Below are 19,599 nucleotides of genomic sequence, written 5' to 3' on the forward strand. Positions count from 1 at the left end.
ATGTTTCTCCTCATAACTACGAGCATAGCACATGAAGACAGCATTTGAGTTTACTAGTTAAACTTCGCACAGTGCCTGCCACTCCATCACTTCTCGTGGCGCTTTTATTTAGTAGCTTTGAGCCTTTTGAACTCGAAACACATTCTTTGTTGAAATGTACAAATTGGGCTGTACGAATGATGGATTATGCGACAAGTGTGGTTAAGGCATATCCATGCGGGAAGTACAGCTACTGTCAAACCCAGTATTGCAGTGGCCTTGTTGATGGGATACACGTTGGTTTGGACGTGAGGTGGCAATTTCTGCAATGGCTCACATCTGTACGGTGCAGAGCAGTGCTGGTTTTTGTGGGGGTTACGGCTGGAGGGATAGGCATTAAACATTAACAAATTGGGCCACCAGGTCTCGCAGATTTACAAACTCCTCTGTCCAAAAACTTCTAAACTTAATGATAAGACTATAGCCTTCTGGGAGCAACAGGCTCCAAGCCCACCAAATGAACAGGAATGGTCCACTCTATGGAGATCTGTCTCATGTAATAAGATATCCCCAGTCCTCTCCCAAACCAAATACTGGCTACTACACAAGGCATTTTGGACACCGGCCCGATTATTCTCATCAGGTCCCCGAAAGGACGCAACATGCTGGAACTGGAACCAAGAAACGAGGGACTTAGCCCATCTTATCTTTCATTGTTTAATACTTAAGTCGTTTTGGGATAACAAATTCACCTTTTTAACTGGTTTGTTTAGGTGCACTAGCGTCAAAGAATTCTTCGCCCTACCTATGGTCTTTATGAGCACAAACTTGAGAACTGATTCTGATAAAGATCTACTTGACCTGTTACTAACATTTGCGGTGAAAATGGTTCTTGCCAACTGGAAGGACATGAGTAAGACATCTTATAAAGGCTGGATAAACTGGATCACCCATCTGGGAGGGGCAGACAACATAGCATTACAAAACTCTCCCTGGAAACCGTCATCCAGGACATTGTGGAACTCTTTGGACATGTATCTAGAGTCTTACGAACTTCCATGAACAGTGTATACCATTGATCCATATCCTGTACCTTTACTGATGTACCACTTGAATAATTGTATTTAATTGTAATTACCATTGTTACCTGTACTAGGCTGCTGTATGTTGGGCCTACCAATATCGTGCTGCTCTTGTGCCAACATATGCATAGAATGTTGGAAGTGATTGATACAGCTTGACTAGCCGTTGCTCTTCCTTCCCGTATTTCCTTTTCTTTTTCCCTTATTTTGCCAGTCTTTTCTTTCTTTACTATTGAACACTTGTGTTAGTCTCATGTTACCCATATAGGCGTATTATCCTCACTTTATGATTATATACGTATAACTTTGCATTAGATATCTTAGAAACTCTGTAACCGGGTTAGCATGTCTGCCCTTGTGAAAATCAATAAAGTATTTTGAAATGGGAAAAAAAAATGAACACGGTTAATGTATTGTTTCGGGGCTTTATGCAGCGCCTAAGTGCCTGCTTTGTATCACTTTGAGGCTCTGTAAGCATACAGCCACGAATACCCTACGCCATGCTCGGACCGTAGTCGTGAATAGAGCTAACATAGTGCCCTGGTGGTGATGCTCTGTTTCTTAAAGCCCTCGTGGAGACTTCGGAAACTCCCGGAGAATCACATATTTACTGCAGCGGCGGGAGTCGCACAAGGCAAAAGGTTTAAGTAAAGGAGCGATGTAAACGCAGAGCTGCCTCAGTGTCACATCATTACTAATTCCAATATTACACAAAGCTCTTGATAGAGGCAGTTTAATGCCTCGGGACACTGAAATTAGCCTTGTCTTCTAATGTACTTAATCAGCGTGCTACAAATTAACAAGGACTAAAAAATGTGTCGGTGCTTGGCCAAAATCCCAGAAAAGTGAAAATCTGTGTGTGGCAGCATTTTACTGCCAATTCGCAGCACTCGTTCCCAGCTTTTATCGGCCGATCGATTTTGACGATTGCTCTTCGGTTATTCTCAAGGTCTATAACCGCGCTGCCGCAAATGATGAGCAAAACCGGCAGCTTTGAGAAAGCTCTTCTCGGGCCTCATAAAAATATTTTACAGGACACCCTGTGGGTCCCACAGTGCTGTTCACTTGAAGTCTGAACACAGACGGAGGAGTGTCAGTCTGGGGGAAATAAAGGTCCGGCGAGGGCAGCCGGCCCTGTCTTTTGAGGAAGAGCGTTTGTTAATGGAACTCGATTGTTCATATACAAGTGCTGCAGGAAACCGCTCGATGCGTAAGTATTTCATAGGTTATGGTTATTCAAAACAGAGGGCACGATTTAATTTCGACGTGAGTGAGAAGATATTTTAATTGTTGTTTTTTTTGTTTTTTTATTCCTCGGAAGGTATATTAATAAAACAGTGTATCTTTTGTTTCCGGGCATATTTTTGTTGGTCTCGCCAACAGGCATGAGTTCAGAGGACACCACCAATCCATGGTAGGATTAGTTTAGGTTTGCGTTATTAATACTGAGGCAACCCAAATTGCCGGTAGCTTTTTTCGCCACAAGACGCTTAAAACCTGACAAATCGCGGGTATTGAATTAAAGAGGAAAGGTGAAATCGGCTGTATAAAATAGTGGTAGTTTATCATTTTGGCCTCTGACATTCTGAAGATAGTTCTGGCAAAAGATGATTCTGAGATCAGACCCTGAGAAAGATTCAGCAGAGGAAGATATCACGGAAGAGCCTACGAGCAGCGATAAGAAGCTTCTGACTGAAGTCCTAGAACGCCAAGAATCTACCAAGATAAGATTACAGTACTTAAAATCTTTATATGCTAAAAAAAATCGTGTACTGCTGAAGTCCTCTATCACTGAGAAGTCCTTCATAGTTCGGGCTACTGAAATTATGCTATTGTGTGTCCGCCGCATATTTCACATATTTATAGATTTGCCACATAATGCATCCTGTGCTGCGTAAACTGAGCTAGAAACATTTTTTTTGTTAAAATCTGCAAGCAGGTGAAAAGTTACTAGAAACGCAGTGACACTGTTGCCACGCAGTGGAAGATCCCTTGCAACGATTGACTGGGCACTATTGTGTTGCTTATTGCTACATTTGGGTGTTAAACTGGTACTAATGGTGCATTCAACGCACAAACCGAGTTAAAGCATAAAAATGACACAATAAGTAAGCATTAGGATCACAAAATGTACCCTATAATGCAGCATAATTTGCTTTACCTTGCTGCCTACTTTACTCAACCCTACCGCATAATTGGTCTTTCCCTTGCCGCATAATTCCAGGGGCCCTGCTCATAGTACTCTCTACCAATCAGAAGACACTGACTGAGGTAGCTGATGTATGGCATCCTAAATAACTGAGCAGGTATTTGATTAAAGTTGCACCTCTAAACTAATAAACATTGACCATGTTAATCAGTCTCACTTTCTTTTCATATAAAAAGACCTATTGGTATTGCCAGTGTTTGTTTGTAGTATGCTTCAATGTCTGAAGATTGATATTTCTTCCACACCGGCTGCAGTTTTTTTAGTGGCCATAAGGTGGCACTGAAGTGCAGAAAACTGGTGTTCAAACATGGCTCTGTTTTCTTCGGTCCAATGCTATGTTTGGATCAGGAAGAATGATGAGTCTATGATGGAGGAATCAAAAATCTCCTGCAAGCGAGTCAAGCACAGAAAGGGAGGAAAGCCACAGTTAAAAGCAAGACAACTGTAACTGACATGAAAGCCATCCGATCTTGATTAAGTAAATGGCTCGAATGAGTACTGTGTGCACTCCTGGCTGCGACAGACCACTGGAGTTGTCTGTACTGAGACCACAGACGGGCACTTTTGTGAGAAACCTACATTGCTGGGGTCTTCTAGTAGTTCAACAGCCCTGATGGAATCCTCATGCACTTGGCCTCATCATGTATGTTTGACCACACATGCAGTAATTATTTTTTGCCAGTTGTCCGCTTATACGGAGTTAAACGGACGTTTGTTGTATTCAAAATTTAAAGCAAACTGCATCTTTTCTAAATTGTTCGCTTCTCGGGCAGGTTTATGTCCTCCACATTTCGTCGAGCAGTTGGGGGGAGTGAGGGTGAGTGTTCAGCAACCACTGGTGTGGGGGGCGGGGGGGGGTGCGTGTGATGAAATGAATCTGCGGCTGCGCTGCTGATCGGATCGATGGCTGGCCAGTCCTGCCTCCACTCTCCCACACGCCACAGGGGAATATATCGAGCTCTGTCCCCGCATGCGTTACTTGCACATATCGGGGCAGATTACTGCTAATGGGCTGGTTACCACCTTAGACAGCCCGCACCTCCACTCACCTCGGGCTAGTAAGCGGCTGGATATGAGCACATTGGCAGGAGCCGGGATGTGAAGTGTAGTAGGTCAGTACCGCCTGCCCAGCAGCCCCGGGGAAAAGAAGTAAAAAGTTTTAGAATGCAGCCATCTTGCACCTCCACCCCTAGCCAAGCAGCACTTCAATGTTTTCACCTGCCATTCTGCTAGTGCCTCAGGCAAACATAAATGGGAAGTAAGAGGAAAAAGGGCGGTCATAAAGACACACTTTAAAACCACAATTTTACTGTACTCCCCCCCCCCCCCCTCCCCCTCTCTCTCCCACCCCCCTTTTCCACCTAAATATCTGCATGTTTAGGGTATATTTAACCGCACTTTCTCCTCTGGTGTGGACATAGTTCAAATATGAGGAAAAAGTGTGAAGCCTGAATACACTTTCTTCATATTTTCCTTGTGTTTTCAGCACTTCTGGAGGCTGGCTTACTCAAGCTTATAGAACGCACTCTTTCAGCACTGCAGAGCCCTGGGCGTAGGGGAGGCCACATTACTGGAGCCTCTAACACATCGAAGGCACTGCTCGAGAGAGACTAAACTACATGGTAGCCTAAATCACACATAAGGCATTACTGGAGAAAGGGCAGTCCTAAAGTTGAGGGAATCCCCTCCTGTTTGGATGAGTGGGGATGTAATTTCCACTCATGAACACCTCCATTTCCTCCCACTTTTTGACTTCTGATTTCTGAACTCTTCTTTTGGGTCTCACTCACTGTAATGTTCTGGAAAATCGATTTTTGGCTGCGCTGTCCAAAACACACCAAGATCAGGTACTTGTAGATAGCTAGGGTAAGAGGCTCTGAAAAGGCTGCATGTGACATGTGTAAGCACCTATGTAAATGTGCTCTACTCTGTGCGCAGATGACACGCTAAGTCAGTCTAATTTGCCCAAATAGCCCTGCAGGAAGATGGGACCATTCTAATTTGTATGTGGACTGATGCACCGGTCTTAAAATTAATTTAGTACCAAAATGGAATGTTCCGTTCCTTTTATCCAAAGTGCATACTCCACAGTTTTTTGTATTGTGTACTTTGTCTAAAATGTGTTAAATTGTAACTTTCGATTTCCATGTGGTACAAAGACTCAGTTCCTCCCTCATACGTATACATTCTCCTGGGTCTACAATCCAAATCTAAGTTCAGTTTTACTCGAGATGGATTCTTTCATATACTTGTGTATGAGGTATTTTTTTTTTTATCATTTATTGAAACTCACTCAAACTACCTGGCATTCTAAAGCACATGACAACGGGTGAGGGCAATCGCCATACCAGCCATACAATTATTGGACATTCACTAGACAAATGCTGATTATTTAATGTAGTAGCAATTGCAAGCTGTTGATTTTCAAAATGTTGTCAAATCTGCATATAAAAGCAGCTAGTATGATTTTAGTGCAAGCTACGTTTTCTGTCTAATTATTCATTCCATTTGTGATTTAATAACTCCTTGTAAGGTGGGCACGGCGTTTGGGTAAAACACAAAATTCTGAAGATGCACAGAATTTTGTACCTGCAGTTTCTTTTTAACCTTGTATCATGCACACGTTGCTTCCTCCTAACTAAGCAAGTTAGAACGAAAACCTCTCCTTCCTACAACTTGTTTTCCAGCATTTTCTCCGGTTTATTAATTGAAATAAGAGTCCCTTTTGGTAGTCTGCATGCTCAAGGAAAGGCAAAAGAATTGGCTATTCTAAAGCTTTGTCTAATGCCAATAAATAATTTGTCAAATGGGGAAAAGAACGGCGTTATTAGGAATAAATATTCTCCAAATGCTTACTGATCATTAATTATGTAAGCTGCGCTTTACTGTTCCTCTGTAACCGGATACATACATATCCTTTTTCTGCCTTAGGGTACATCTGAGCTGCAGGGAATCTTGCATGGTGCACTGCATGGGCATGAGCCAGGATTTTGTTTACTGTGGCCTGTAAAATCAAACTTTTAATATCTGGCTTGTCAATCATCCATGTCCACCCACTCAAAAATGTGAAGGGAGTACTTCCCTATCGATCTCCACCCACCATTGGTTACTGAGCTTTAACTGAATTCAGTCGTTGGCTGATAGTGTTGTCACTTAACGTTGTTGTTAGCTCATTGAATTTAATGTATGTGGACTACTTATAAAAGTATTCCTCACCCCCATTGGCATTAAATAATTACTTTATAATGTTTTATTTGTTTATGGGAAGAGCCCCTGTGCTCTTTATATAATTCAGTCTCCTCTCCTTCCATCCGCAATCGCTCATTTTATTGTCCCCCGCTGTCCCCATTACATGCCTTCATACTTTTTACCTTTTTTAAAAAAATTCTGGGAGCCCCAGCAGCCTCCAACTGCTACAAGTGTGCTTGCGTTACCTTTTTGTGCACTTCTGTTTTGTTTAACAATTTTTATTTTAAATATTTAGTTTACCCTGCCGGCATGGTTGTTAGCCATGTTGGAACAATAAAATAAAAAAAGACAAAATGGTAGCTATGCGTTGCAAGATGTGTGCATTTTGTGGGCATACGGAAGGCACAGTAGTAATGAAGATGGTCATCGTGTGCGCACATGCGTGCACAATGAATGCAATGCCGTGCTACAAGACCTTTTTTTGGTTTTAAACATTACTATTCTTACAGAGATGACAAAAAATGCATGCTGGGCGCCAATGAATACAAGCGTTGGCAAATCAATTAGGTCAGCATTTGGTTTCTATTAGCTTTGCCAGTGCTTGTTTAACAACACCAAAACGTGTTACTTCCTTGGCAGGGAGATGCTTCTTAAAAGCCCTGATCCACTGTTAGATCTAGGCATTTCGATTGATTAGATGTAATACAACATTGCACTGAAGTGCAGCCTTCTATTAATGCTTCTGCCTATTTGTAATGCATCTCCACTCTCCAAATGTTTATCATACTTGACTAAATTCTTCTTACTGTGTATTTCCATTCTTTATTTTATGTTTTTTACTTACAACTGTTACTTGTGGAGCACAGCTAAATCTGTTTGGAAATCAGAACTGTATAAGGTTTTCAGAAAACTACTAGTCTATGGAGATAAAATATTCAATCTTTTCTTTGTGTTCCAGTAAGCTGGTGTAGATTAATCTGTTTGGAAAAGATGTACTTCAATACAGGCCTAGTTCATGGACATTTTACAAAAAGTAGCTTTTTTAATCTTTGGATGCAATTTATTTATTGCAGCATGTAGGCTGTCCTGGTGTGTTTGTAGTAAGCCTGACATACTAAAGTTCAGCATCACCTGAGCATGGGATTGAGGGGTAGTAGGGTCTTGCCAATTTTCCCATGCACCCTTGAAGTACTTTACTGGGTCTGGTACACAAAACAAAATTATTCCAAAGGCACTGTCGAATCTTGGAAGTCACATGATGTATGTATGGCATGAGGTTTACTGTGTCTCCAGGCAAGCTTTTCTGAGATTAACAATGCCCCCTCTGCTATGAATATGTGAGGATAGTTTAGGCAAGGATGTTTTCTCTTGGGTAGTTGGGGTACTTGAAATTCCTACCAATCTTTAGAGTTGAACCACCAATTTGAATTATATGGAGGTCTGAGCTCCTCTTTCCAACAAGAGTTTTCCAGATATTGCGCCTAAACAACTTCCTAGGAGCTGATTTATTGGATGCCAGCCTTCTCTTTAAAATTAGCAGTATTAAGACACAATTCTTAGAAACGTACTCCAGTGATTCCACTCCACCAGTTGAAAAATGGTTCAACATCCTCGTTCCAATTGCCATTTTGCTCTCTCTGTCCCCATACACCAAATGTTTTGGCTTTACTATTGACACAAACCTTACCCTAAATGAACATTTCAGGAGACTGGCAAACAGAACTTCTTATGCAGTCCACCTCCAATGGAAGATGAAAACCACTATCCCTCCCTCAGGCTTCCGGTCAGTAGTCCAAGCCCTAGTGCTTTCTTATATCTATAGTAGTATCCCTTTCCTAGTTGGCCTGCTCAAGCTACCATCACATTGCTTAAGGTCATTCTATACACTGCAGCACAACGGATTTCCTGAAGAACACATCCACTTTTATTCGCTTGCATAACACCTAAGACTTTAATGCCGACTTTCACCCTAACCTCAAGATTGACAAGAGTCAAATACCACGTTCTTCAGACTCCTGAATCTATGAAAATCAAGACTGTGAACCGAGCCTTCACTTGTTTTGCTCCCAGACTATGGAAATAAATCTCTGATACTAAGTGACTTAACGCGATCTCCTCTCCTTCACGAAACATCTTAAGATTCCCCTTTTGAAATACCTTTTACCGGATTAAGTCCCCTGCCCCACTCCCATCCACTTTTCAGATTATTCCTTCCTCCACACTTCATAATTGCCACATCTTATTGCGGATCGAGTGCACCTCTGTGGCTCATGTTGTTAACTTTTTTTCCTCTTAATGCATACCACTGTACTATGTTTGCTGTATACGAATCAGCCCCACTTCCTCTTTATCTAGGTATGTATTCTATAAATAAATGCAATAGTAATAAATAAAATAAAGAGTGCTCTCGGCTTTGATAAACTATGGGAGTAGCCGTGCTTCACAAATGGCAAACACCAATATTTCTTGTAGCCCTGCCTGCACGAATCTTCTCAGTTAAGGAGAGTGCAGGGACAATGTGGCGTGGCTGCTGACCTTCCTGCTTATGGACCTTACGAAGATCACAGATTCCCAGTTACTGTATTTGCAGAGAATGGCTAACTTTAGGACACTGAGTAATTCATTGTTGGATTGAACCTCTCCATTCTAAGGCAATGCAAAGCCTTTCCTACCTAAGGCCTTGATCTCAATTAAGTATCTTGGCTATTGCACATAGAAGCCTAGAGTGAGTGAGTGAATGAATGAACAAATGATGGATATCTATAGTGCAATGCTCACCTGAAGAGGCATCTTGGCGCTAATGAGACAAGCAGAAACAGACCATCACATCAGTAGACTAAGAGGAAAGGAAAGATAGGAAAACACATTACACGAAAATGTGAATTACCTTTTCTTCTGACGGTCAAATGATCTGAGGCACTGCGGAGAGTCACACAGAGCTGATTTCCCTGTTAGGAGGCCAATAATGAAAAGACTTTTCCTCCCAAAGGAGTATGCCTTTAATGAGGGTTTGTGATCCTGAAAATGGGCAGAATGAAGGGGGGCTGGATTGCACATAGTTACTAATACTGGCCTTTATTGCAGGAGTCACTTCCCTGTGTCCTATCAGCCTCTGTGGCTTTGATACATAGATTTGAAGTAAATTCTTTGTTCTACAGATAACCAATTGAGTTTTCGCCTGGCCTCAATGACCTGGTCAAACTTGTAGAGAACCGAAGCCAATCTGGCAGCCTTATTTTCAAAAAGCTGCAACTATGCCCCTATATTTGCCTGAAAGCCTAGGTAACAGGCGTTGGCTTAATATAGCCTTGCGAGAATTATGATGGCTGCCACCCTCACTCGATATTCTAGAGGAATTACTTTTAAGCTTTTCATTAGAATCTTCAATTGGAAAAAGCCTGCTCACAATACAGATTTGACTTGGGTTCCAGGGTAAGTTCTTTATCAAATTTAAAGCCTGCATTGTTTTACCACCCCTGCTGATATTGCGTAGTGGGTGTTATCTCAACTTGCTAGGCCATCGGATAACCTTCTGCAAGTACGTAGGACTACAGATAATGCCTCTTTTGTCTGCTTTTAGCTTCATAATATTGCAGCTCATCTAAGACTAGATCGCTAACACACACGGTGAAGGGGATGAATTCCCTCTACCAGGGAAACTGTATCATCAGCATAACACATGCATTCACATCCAAACGATATAATGATATTTATAAAGGACTTAATATAGATATTAAACAGAACTGGGGGCAGGTAGGAAACCTGGGGAACCCACAGCTCGCATAATTAGACGTGAACCTGAGGGGTGTCATCAAAAAGAGTTGGCTCTGACCAGAAGTGCTGAGAACCTAACCAGCACGGTACCACTCGGGCAAGCCTCCAGTAGCCTGTAGATCAAAGTGAAATGATCGATCATGTCACAGGCCACAGAGAGGTCAAGTTAAGTAAGACCAGCAGGTATGCCCCAGCCAGACACCTTAAATCATTCAAGACGGAGACCAGCACTGTCTTGGTGCCCATCACACATCGAAAGCCAGTTGGGATGATGTACAGAACGTAGTCACATTGCTACGTATTTTTCCACCCTGCTTTGTAAAAAAGAGGACTTAGAATTGGCTTCTAACCTAAGGAGGGGTTGAGATGAGGCTTTTACAACAAAGGTTTAGCACCACTTTTCTTCCAGTCCTTCAGGAAGATGCCTGAATGAGCAGGTGGATTCAAAACCACAGTAATACCATGAGATCCCATCTCCGCTATTTCATATAGAGCGGTCATGGAGCAGATATCGTCCACCGAGCCTGATTTCATGGCTAACAAGACCTGAGCGGTAAGGGAGTCTTTAATGCAATGAATAATGTTTATTGTTGATCCTTCGTGTGGCTTAGAGGAATTGGTATATTCCTTTCCCAGCCTAGACTAGGCCTACCTAGATTCTGATTGGGAATTCCTGCATGAGAAGTGGTCAGTGTGTCTCATGTGGAGTCTGACAACCCAGCGTTCAAGCCACAATAAGGAGGAGCTGGAAATGCATGGGTTTCTTCACAGCATACCTTGTAACAATGGATTTAGGCCCACATCTCTGTGCTGGGGGGTGAATGTTTGACATTGTTCAGCATTCCATCCATCAATTGTTCTTTTGCAATTCTAATATGTGAGGCACATCTTTTCTCTGCCTTAGTGTGTCTACTCCTTATCTGTGCACTATATGGGAGGTGCCATCTATCAGACTAATTATTACCTGCATGACCTAACTACTCCTTGAGGGTCAGATATTAAACCCAGTAACCTTGTTCAATCAATCAAGGTATTTATAGAGCGCACTACTCACCCGGAGGGTCTCAAGGCGCTTGGGGGGGGGGGGGGGGGGGGGTGTGTCGCTACTGCTCAAGCAGCCAGGTCTTGAGCTTCTTCCTGAAGGACAGGTGGTCTTGGGTCAGGCGCAGGTCGGTCGGGAGGGAGTTCCAGGTCTTGGCGGCCAGGTAGGAGAAGGACCTTCCTCCTGTTGTCGTTCTTCGGATGCGGGGGACGGCGGCGAGGGCGTGACTGGTCGATCGGAGGTGGCGTTTGGGAGCGTAGAAGTTGAGGCGGTTGTTGAGGTAGCTCGGGCCTTGGTCGTGTAGGGCTTTGTGTGCGTGGGTCAGGAGACGGAAGGTGATTCTCTTGTTGACGGGGAGCCAGTGCAGGTCTCTCAGATGTCCGGGGATGTGGCTGCGTCGGGGGATGTCGAGGATGAGTCTGGCTGAGGCGTTCTGGATCCGCTGGAGTCTCTTCTGGAGCTTGGCGGTGGTTCCGGCGTAGAGGGCGTTGCCGTAGTCCAGTCGGCTGGTGACGAGGGCCTGGGTGACCGTCTTCCTGGTCTCGGTGGGGATCCACCGGTAGATCTTGCGTAGCATGCGTAGGATGTTGAAGCATGATGAGGAGACGGCGTTGACTTGTCTGGTCATGGAGAGGGAGGAGTCCAGGATGAAGCCCAGGTTGCGTGCGTGGTCTGTCGGTTTGGGTGCGGTGCCCAGGGCGGGGGGCCACCAGGAGTCGTCCCAGGCGGAGGGCGAGGAGCCCAGGATGAGGACTTCCGTCTTGTCTGAGTTCAGTTTCAGGCGGCTGGTCGTCATCCACTCTGCTACGTCTTTCATCCCTTCGTGGAGGTTGGTTCTGGCGGCGGCAGGGTCGTTGGTCAGGGAGAGGATCAGCTGGGTGTCGTCGGCGTAGGAGATGATGTTGTGTTGGCGTGCGATGGCCGCGAGGGGGCTCATGTAGAAGTTGAAGAGGGTGGGGCTGAGCGAGGATCCTTGAGGGACGCCGCAGATGACTTCGGTGGCCTCTGACTTGTACGGTGGTAGGCGGACTCTCTGTGTCTTTCCGCTGAGGAAGGAGATGATCCATTCCAGTGCCTTCTCCTGGATTCCGACGTTGCTGAGGCGCTGCACTAGGGTGCGGTGGCAGACAGTGTTGAATGCTGCGGAGAGGTCTAGGAGGATGAGGGCCGCCGTTTCTCCGTTGTCCAGCAGGGCTCGGATGTCATCGGTGGCAGCGATGAGGGCGGTCTCGGTGCTGTGGTTGGCTCGGAAGCCAGACTGTGAGGGGTCGAGGGATCCATTCGTCTCGAGGAAAGCAGCCAGCTGTTTGTTGACGGTCTTCTCGATGACTTTGGCTGGAAACGGGAGGAGCGAGATGGGGCGGTAGTTTTTGAGTTCGGTGGGGCCCGCTGTTGGCTTCTTCAGTAGAGCGCTGAGTTCGGCGTGCTTCCAGCTCTCAGGGAAGGTGGCGGAGTCGAAGGAGGTGTTGATGATGTCCCGCAGGTGGGGAGCGATGACCGCGTCGGCCTTGTTGAAGATGTGGTGAGGGCAGGGGTCGGTCGGAGATCCGGAGTGGATGGTGTTCATCGTGCGGGTGGTGTCTTCTGTGTTGATCGGGGTCCAGGCGTTGAGGGTGGTGGTGGGGGGCGTTGGTGCGGTCGTGGGGAGCGTTGGTTGTGTGCTGAAGCTGTTGTGTATGTCTGCGATCTTGTTGTGGAAGTAGGAGGCGAGGGAGTTGCAGAGGTCTTGCGATGGGGTGATGTCGTTGGTTCCGGTGTTGGGGTTGGAGAGCTCTTTTACGATGTTGAAGAGTTCCTTGCAGTTGTGTGCGTTGTTGTCCAGCCGGTCCTTGAATGCTGTTTTCTTGGTGGCGTGGATCAGTTGATGGTGCTTCCGGGTGGCGAGCTTGAGGGCAGTCATGTTGTCCGGTGTTGGCTCCCTTCTCCAGGCTTTCTCGAGGGCTCGGCAGTTCTTCTTGGAGCTCTTGAGTTCGTCGGTGAACCATGGGGCCTTCTTGCTGCCGGGTCTGCTAGGCGGGGTCCTCAGTGGGGCGAGTTCGTCCGCACAGTTGCTGATCCACTTCGTGAGGTTGTCGGCGGCCTGGCTGGGGTTCGCTGAGCTGGCGGGAGGGTGCTGGCTCAGGGAAGCAGCGAGCTGGTCTGCTGTGATCTTGTTCCAGCTTCTACGAGCAACCTGTTGCTGGTGGTGGTGGGTCGTGGTTCTTCTGAAGGTGAAGTGGACGCAGCTGTGGTCCGTCCAGTGGAGTCCGGTGGCGTGGCTGAAGACGATGTCCTTGCTGGATGAGAAGACAGCGTCGAGTGTGTGTCCGGCGAGGTGGGTGGGGGTGGTCACCAGCTGCTTGAGTCCGAGGTTGGCGAGGTTGTCAAGCAGGGTGGTGGTGTTGCGGTCGTTGTTGTTCTCCAGGTGGAAGTTGATGTCCCCCAGGAGGATGTAGTCAGCGGAGGGGAGGGCGTGCGGGCTGATGAAGTCGGCGATGTCGTCTCTGAATTGTGTGCGTGGTCCCGGGGGTCGGTAGATGAGGGTGCCTCTGAGGGTGGTCTTGGGGTCGGTGTGGATCTGGAAGTGCAGGTGTTCGGCGGGTGTCAGGGTGTCGTCGGTGTTGGTCGTGATGCGGATGGTGTCCCTGTAGATGATGGCGATAACTCCTCCCATCTGGTTGACGCAGTCCCTTCGGGTGATCTTGTATCCGTCCGGGATGGCGATGTCGGGTGCTGAGGAGTCGTTCATCCAGGTTTCCGTGAGGAAGGCGACGTCAGGGGCTGTGGTGTCGAGGAGGCTCCAGAGTTGAACGGCGTGTCTGTGGACGGAGCGGGTGTTGAGCAGGATGCACTTCAGGTGGTTGCTGCTGGTGTTCGGCTCGGTGGGTGCTGGTGTAGAGCCGGTCCGGGTGCAGGTGAACTTGCAGGCGCGGCAGCTGAAGGGTCCGTGGGTGCGTCTCGGGGTGGCTCGGTAGCATCCACGGGATCGGCCGGTGTTGAGTGCGTTGAGGGTGGCGGCGTCGTACGTCCGGCGGGTGGGCTGGGCACTGCGGGGGCCAGGGGTCCTGGCACTGGGCGCGGTCCAGGCGCGGACGGGCTTACCTTTGGCGCGCCCTTGGCGCGCTTAGGGCACGCCCGCTGCGCGTCAACGCTGCGCGTTTGCCACTCTGCCATAAGTGGTGAGTGGGGGGCGGAGCAAGGGAGGAGCAGCTGGGAGGCGGGAGCGGGGCGGCGAATGGGTAGGGCTGTATAGGGAAGGGGGCGGGGCCGCAGGGGGCAGCGGCGGGGAGGTGGCAGGAAGCGCGGCAGGGGCCGGGAGAGACAGGAGGGGAACAAAAACACAGAGGAACAAAAAATAAACTACACGGGGCACAGGAGAAAACAAGGAGCAGAATTACACAGACAATCGGATTCGCAATACAAACGCGGCGCAGGCGGGGTCTGAGCACCAATCAGCGTTGCACAGGAACACAGCTGCTGGCAGCGGCGGCGCTGGTGGCAACGAGGGGCAGCCTGGGCTCAGTCAGCGGTGCGCAGGGTCACAGCTGCTGGCAGCGGCGGCACTGGCGGGAACGAGGGGCAGCCTGAGCTCACTCCTGAGGAGTGTGCACGGTGCGAGGGGGTGACCGGCCCAACTGGAGCGCCATAATGTTGGTGGCTCTGGACACAGTGCTGAACACTCATACGTGCTCGCCACTGCCCTATAATAACTGACTCTAAGCAAGCCATTGAGCATCTATGCAGAGCATACAATGCAATATTTGTCTGGGGTCTTGTATTACAAGTACAGTGGTGTCCCTTCTGACGTGAGAAGTCTTGGCCCTCGACGATAAGAGTTCCCTGTCAGCGAAACAAAAACAGCACACCAGTCTCCTTTCTTCCAAACGGTAAGGTGCTGTGCAGGTTACAACGTTGTTTTACTGGCCTTTTAAAGCGCACATGCCCTTATGACCCCTGTGGGTGAAGCAGGCACCGTTGTGTTTAAATGGGGTCCCGAGGTTTGTAAGGTGAACAACCTTATTTCACAGACGCCCCGGAGTTTGTAGTGCGTACTTCAGTGTCACTGGTGCCTCAGTGTTTCACAAGCCTCACGTGGCCTGTACAGTGCACAGCAGTGTTCCAGATCCTCCCCTACATTCATTAAAGATGCCCTGAGGGTTGATGTGTGCCGCAGAGCGTATTCGAGTTTAAGGTCTTGGTGTTTCACTAATACAAATAATTGTAGATATCAGGGTTGTGTTGTGTAGCACAACCACGTATCTCACAGATCCTGGGGGCTTGTAGGGTGTTTCCCCCACGGAGCTACGTATAAAAGACTTCCAGTGGTTGTCAAGCACCCGCTGATGCCCCAGGGGCTGTGAACTCCTGCTCTTGTGTTTGTTACTTCTCCCGGGCTGTGAGGAGTTGCTGAACCCAGGGGCAGTGAACTCACTGATGCTGCTTCTCTGATTGCATGCCGTCTGTAGTGTCTGGCTGGACACGTTCTAGTGTTCTGCATGTTGTACTTGTACCCCACACTCTACACACAACAACCACAGGCGTCACCGGTCAGGTGACACTGCAAATAAAAGGGTCTGGGCGCACGTGCCCTGGGCCAGTTCTGCACCATACCTAACTGTCAGTGTGGTCCTTTATTCTAATATGTGGGCCCAGGGCCCGCTAACTTTACACCGTCCACAGCGCGCCTTTTCTAGCCGTGTGGGGACACACGTGCCTTGTGACCATCGCGCTAACCTGGACGCACCTGTCACAGCGCAAGCTCACTTTCGTCGCACACTAAGGGGCACATAATGTCCTATGTCCAAAGCGTGCTTTTAAGGCCCCCGCGACAGGATTCTGCAGAACGGGTACATTAGTGTAGGATAATGGCCCCGCACGCCCTTGAGTATTCGCCTGGCACTCCTGGGTGAGGCGGGGATTTTCCAGCGCAGGCGGGTTGCCATGGCACTGCCGTCTTCTCGGAAGGCGCTCGTCGCGCGCTCGTTTCTCGTCTAATATTTACTTTCATTCTTGCCTATCGGTTTTGGTTTGCAAGGAATTTATCTTTGATGATAGCGGGGAACGAAATCGGATTGAGGTTTAGTATTGGTGGGGGCGGTGGCAGAGTCCTTTCTTTGGGGAGGGGAGGACAAACCAAGCTAAGGGGAAACTCGGAAACGAAAACAGTGTTTTCCTGCTCAGGGATCCAGCCACACATTTGACGCAAGTATCTTGAACAGGTGATTTGGTGTATCGGCTTCGGATGGGCGCTTTTTCTGTCGTTGCAGAACTGATTTACCCGTACGTGCCCTTCAATGTTTGGTTTAATCTGTCATAGCAAAAAATTACGACCCGTGTGTATTTCTGAGGCGAAACCCTTATTGAGGGTTGCGAAGGGACAATATACTTGGAGCTTGTTCACGTGAATTGTATTTTCTGCTGGGCATTTCAGTGGGCAATAGGCCTGTCTGTACCTTCTTTTACTAGCTAGCTATGTCATTGACTGAAATGGTATTTCCCTCCCTTTTCGTTGATGTTCATCTGCTTCAGACTGCGCCACAAACCGGGGGTCACCTTTCTATGTTATTTATTTTTACGTTTTTTTGGACCGGTCTCTTAGTTGTCTAGATGTTCAATATGATGTTAGGTTATATAATTATTTATTGTGAGCTCTTCCTGGTCTCAATGAAACAGAAACGCAAAGGTTGGATTCTGCAGTTTGGTTTGATTTTGTGCTTTTACATTTACTCTTTTTTTCCTTAATCAAGTGACACATTAAAGTTAACAAGACGCTCTTTCACCAGCATCATGCCAGCTCTTTTAGTCTCTGCTATGGAATGACTTCCCTGATCGTGTAAACGTTTCCGCCCATTTCCTACTATAATGAAATGCGAAAAAACACCTCTTCGCTCTTGAAAGGCACACCCCGATCTCCATATTTCCTACCACTTGCACTACCTTGAAGCTTCAAATGTATACGTTGAAAATACTTGTGAAATACCTCTTCCAGCCAGTATTAGTAAATACTTTCATATTTGTACATTAGTCTCACCATTCAAAAAATTACACATGATCTAAAAAGCATTCCTTGATAACCAGTCCTTTATGCAGTCTTTTAAACCACTTTTAAGAAATGTGCAATTGAAATCCGTGTGAGGCATTTGACACAACAAACCACTTGCAGTAGTTCTTGTTTCACAGTTCTATTTCCTAATTGTGGGCTGGAAATACTTTTCCTTGAATCTACAAAGAATCGTCTAATAAAAGCTTTAACATCAATTTCACATTTAGCTTAAGCATGTATAGTCCATGTTTGTTTCTTTTACTGGCATAATAGATTAGAAAACGTAGGTAAAGTGCTACCTTCACCCAACAGGGCATCTTGGTGCTTCGAGAAAAGCTAAACTAGACCGAAAAGACAGAGTAAAGAGCATATTAAGAGAACATAAACGTCCTCCGTTTCTTCCTAAAGATTAGATGGGACTTGATGGATTTAATCCGAGGGGACAGCATTTGACAGTTTGGAAGGGAGCATAGAAATGGCCGCCTCCCTACCTTGGAATGTTTGACCCGAGAAATAGAGAAGAGTAGTTGAGAACTGGAGCATACGTTTTTCACAGAATTATTCTGCTTGAAAAGAGAGGCAAATGGAGATTTCTCAGTACTGTTGACTGCCCTGTACATAAGATACAAGGTATTGAACACAGTCCTTTGCTTCACCAGAGCCAGTGTAATTCGGTGCACACTTGACATGGTTGTATTTGTTTACATGCACTCAAAAGTTTTTGATTCTCTGCAACTGATTCAAAGAGTGAGTTGCACAGGCTGTGCTGCTTGCTCACACTGGATCAAAAGTGCGAGCCCAGCACGCGGCTGCGGGGGTAGAGCCCCATCTTTCAACCAAGAGGTCAGAGGAGTATTGGGGCTATAATGTACATTACCAGCTTCAGAACGGCATCATGAATACCAAAGGAATATCTTAATATTAGAGTAAGCTATTTTGGCGAACCGTTCAGGTGGCAAAACCCGTGTCGGTTGCTAAAAAGTGTAAATATGTGTTCGAACAATCCACGTTGGATCGTATTCTAAATTTCTACAAATAAAACGGATATTTAAAAAAATAATAACAAAGGCTTCCTTGCATTTCTCCACTTCAGCTAGATACACTAAAACCCCTTCTGCAAGTCAAAGAATAGACAGGAAGACAAAGAAATTATTACAATATTCAACTTGGAAAGAAGCAGGTCTAAATGACTTGACCTGCACATGTAACCAACAATTATAGAAAAAAGCAGCTAGGTTATAAGTGAATGCACTGCCTAGACATGTCACTATACAGTAGTGAGGGTATTGCCCACCTCCGATGGCCAGCTGCCTAAAAGACCATAAAATAAACATATATTCACAGATGTATGAGAGGCAACACAAAGCTGGATTCACTGTGTTAATACAGTTTAAAGCTGATTGGAGAGTCCACACAAAGCTTGTAAGATTCAAGTGTTCTTTAATCCAGAATTCGGTACAACCACAGTCACAGCCAACGCGTTTCGCCCAAACATGGGCTTCTTCAGGGCAGATGGTGTAAAACGATGACGCACAGTGGCTGTCGCGAAAAAAGGGTATCTTGTAATAAAGTATACCTTGCCATGTAACTGCATTAAAGCCGTGTTGAGACGGATACCACGGCACTACAGGCCCCCCATGGAAGGAATTCACACACAAAATCCGAATAACCAGGATTCCTTGAATACTGAGAACTTCACTTATGCCTGCATACGCCTTTCCACTGCTTTAATGCCCTTACATGGCAAGGTATACTTTATTAAAAGATACCCTTTTTTCGCGACAGCTACTGTGTCATCATTTTACACCATCTGCCCTGAAGAAGCCCATGTTTGGGCGAAACGCGTTGGCTGTGACTGTGGTTGTACCGAATTGTGGATTAAAGAACACTTGAATCTTACAAGCTTTGTGTGGACTCTCCAATCAGCTTCAAACTGTTTTAACACAGTAAATCCAGCTTTGTGTTGCCTCTCATACATTTGTGAATATATGCACATGTAACCATTTAGGCAAGAAAGGCAGCAACTTTTTAATTGCTTTAGAGTTCAACGAACAAGAAAACATAGCTTTAATCTGATGATGCATAGATAGAAGGTTGTCCAGGTAAACACCAACAGATTTAAACTTGACCGCCCAGAGAGGGTTCATGCCCAGGTATTGACCATTATTACTTTTGCCATCTGTCTGTATCTTTGGCCAATATTAAAAGTTCTGTTTCATTTGCATTGAGCTGAAGAAAGTCGAGAGACCTTATGTACTGGACATTTGAAAGACAAGAAGGTAACTTTTTTAACAAAGAGCTT

General features: G+C 46.3%; 1 protein-coding gene across 3 annotated transcripts in view; it reads left to right on the forward strand.

The window, feature by feature from the left end:
- GLCE (glucuronic acid epimerase) overlaps nt 1–19,599 on the forward strand; it is a 390,159-nt gene that overhangs the window by 107,505 nt on the left and 263,055 nt on the right. Inside the window, exon 1 of one of the 3 annotated variants that reach the window (XM_085644649.1) lies at nt 16,393–16,534. The exons of the other annotated variants lie outside the window; for them this stretch is intronic. The gene's annotated coding sequence lies outside the window, so the exon portion shown is untranslated. Of the gene's footprint in view, nt 1–16,392; nt 16,535–19,599 lie in introns of those variants that run through there. 3 annotated transcript variants of the gene reach the window in all.

This window comes from Triturus cristatus, chromosome 3_1, assembly GCF_964204655.1.
Source record: "Triturus cristatus chromosome 3_1, aTriCri1.1, whole genome shotgun sequence".
Taxonomy (NCBI): domain Eukaryota; kingdom Metazoa; phylum Chordata; class Amphibia; order Caudata; family Salamandridae; genus Triturus; species Triturus cristatus.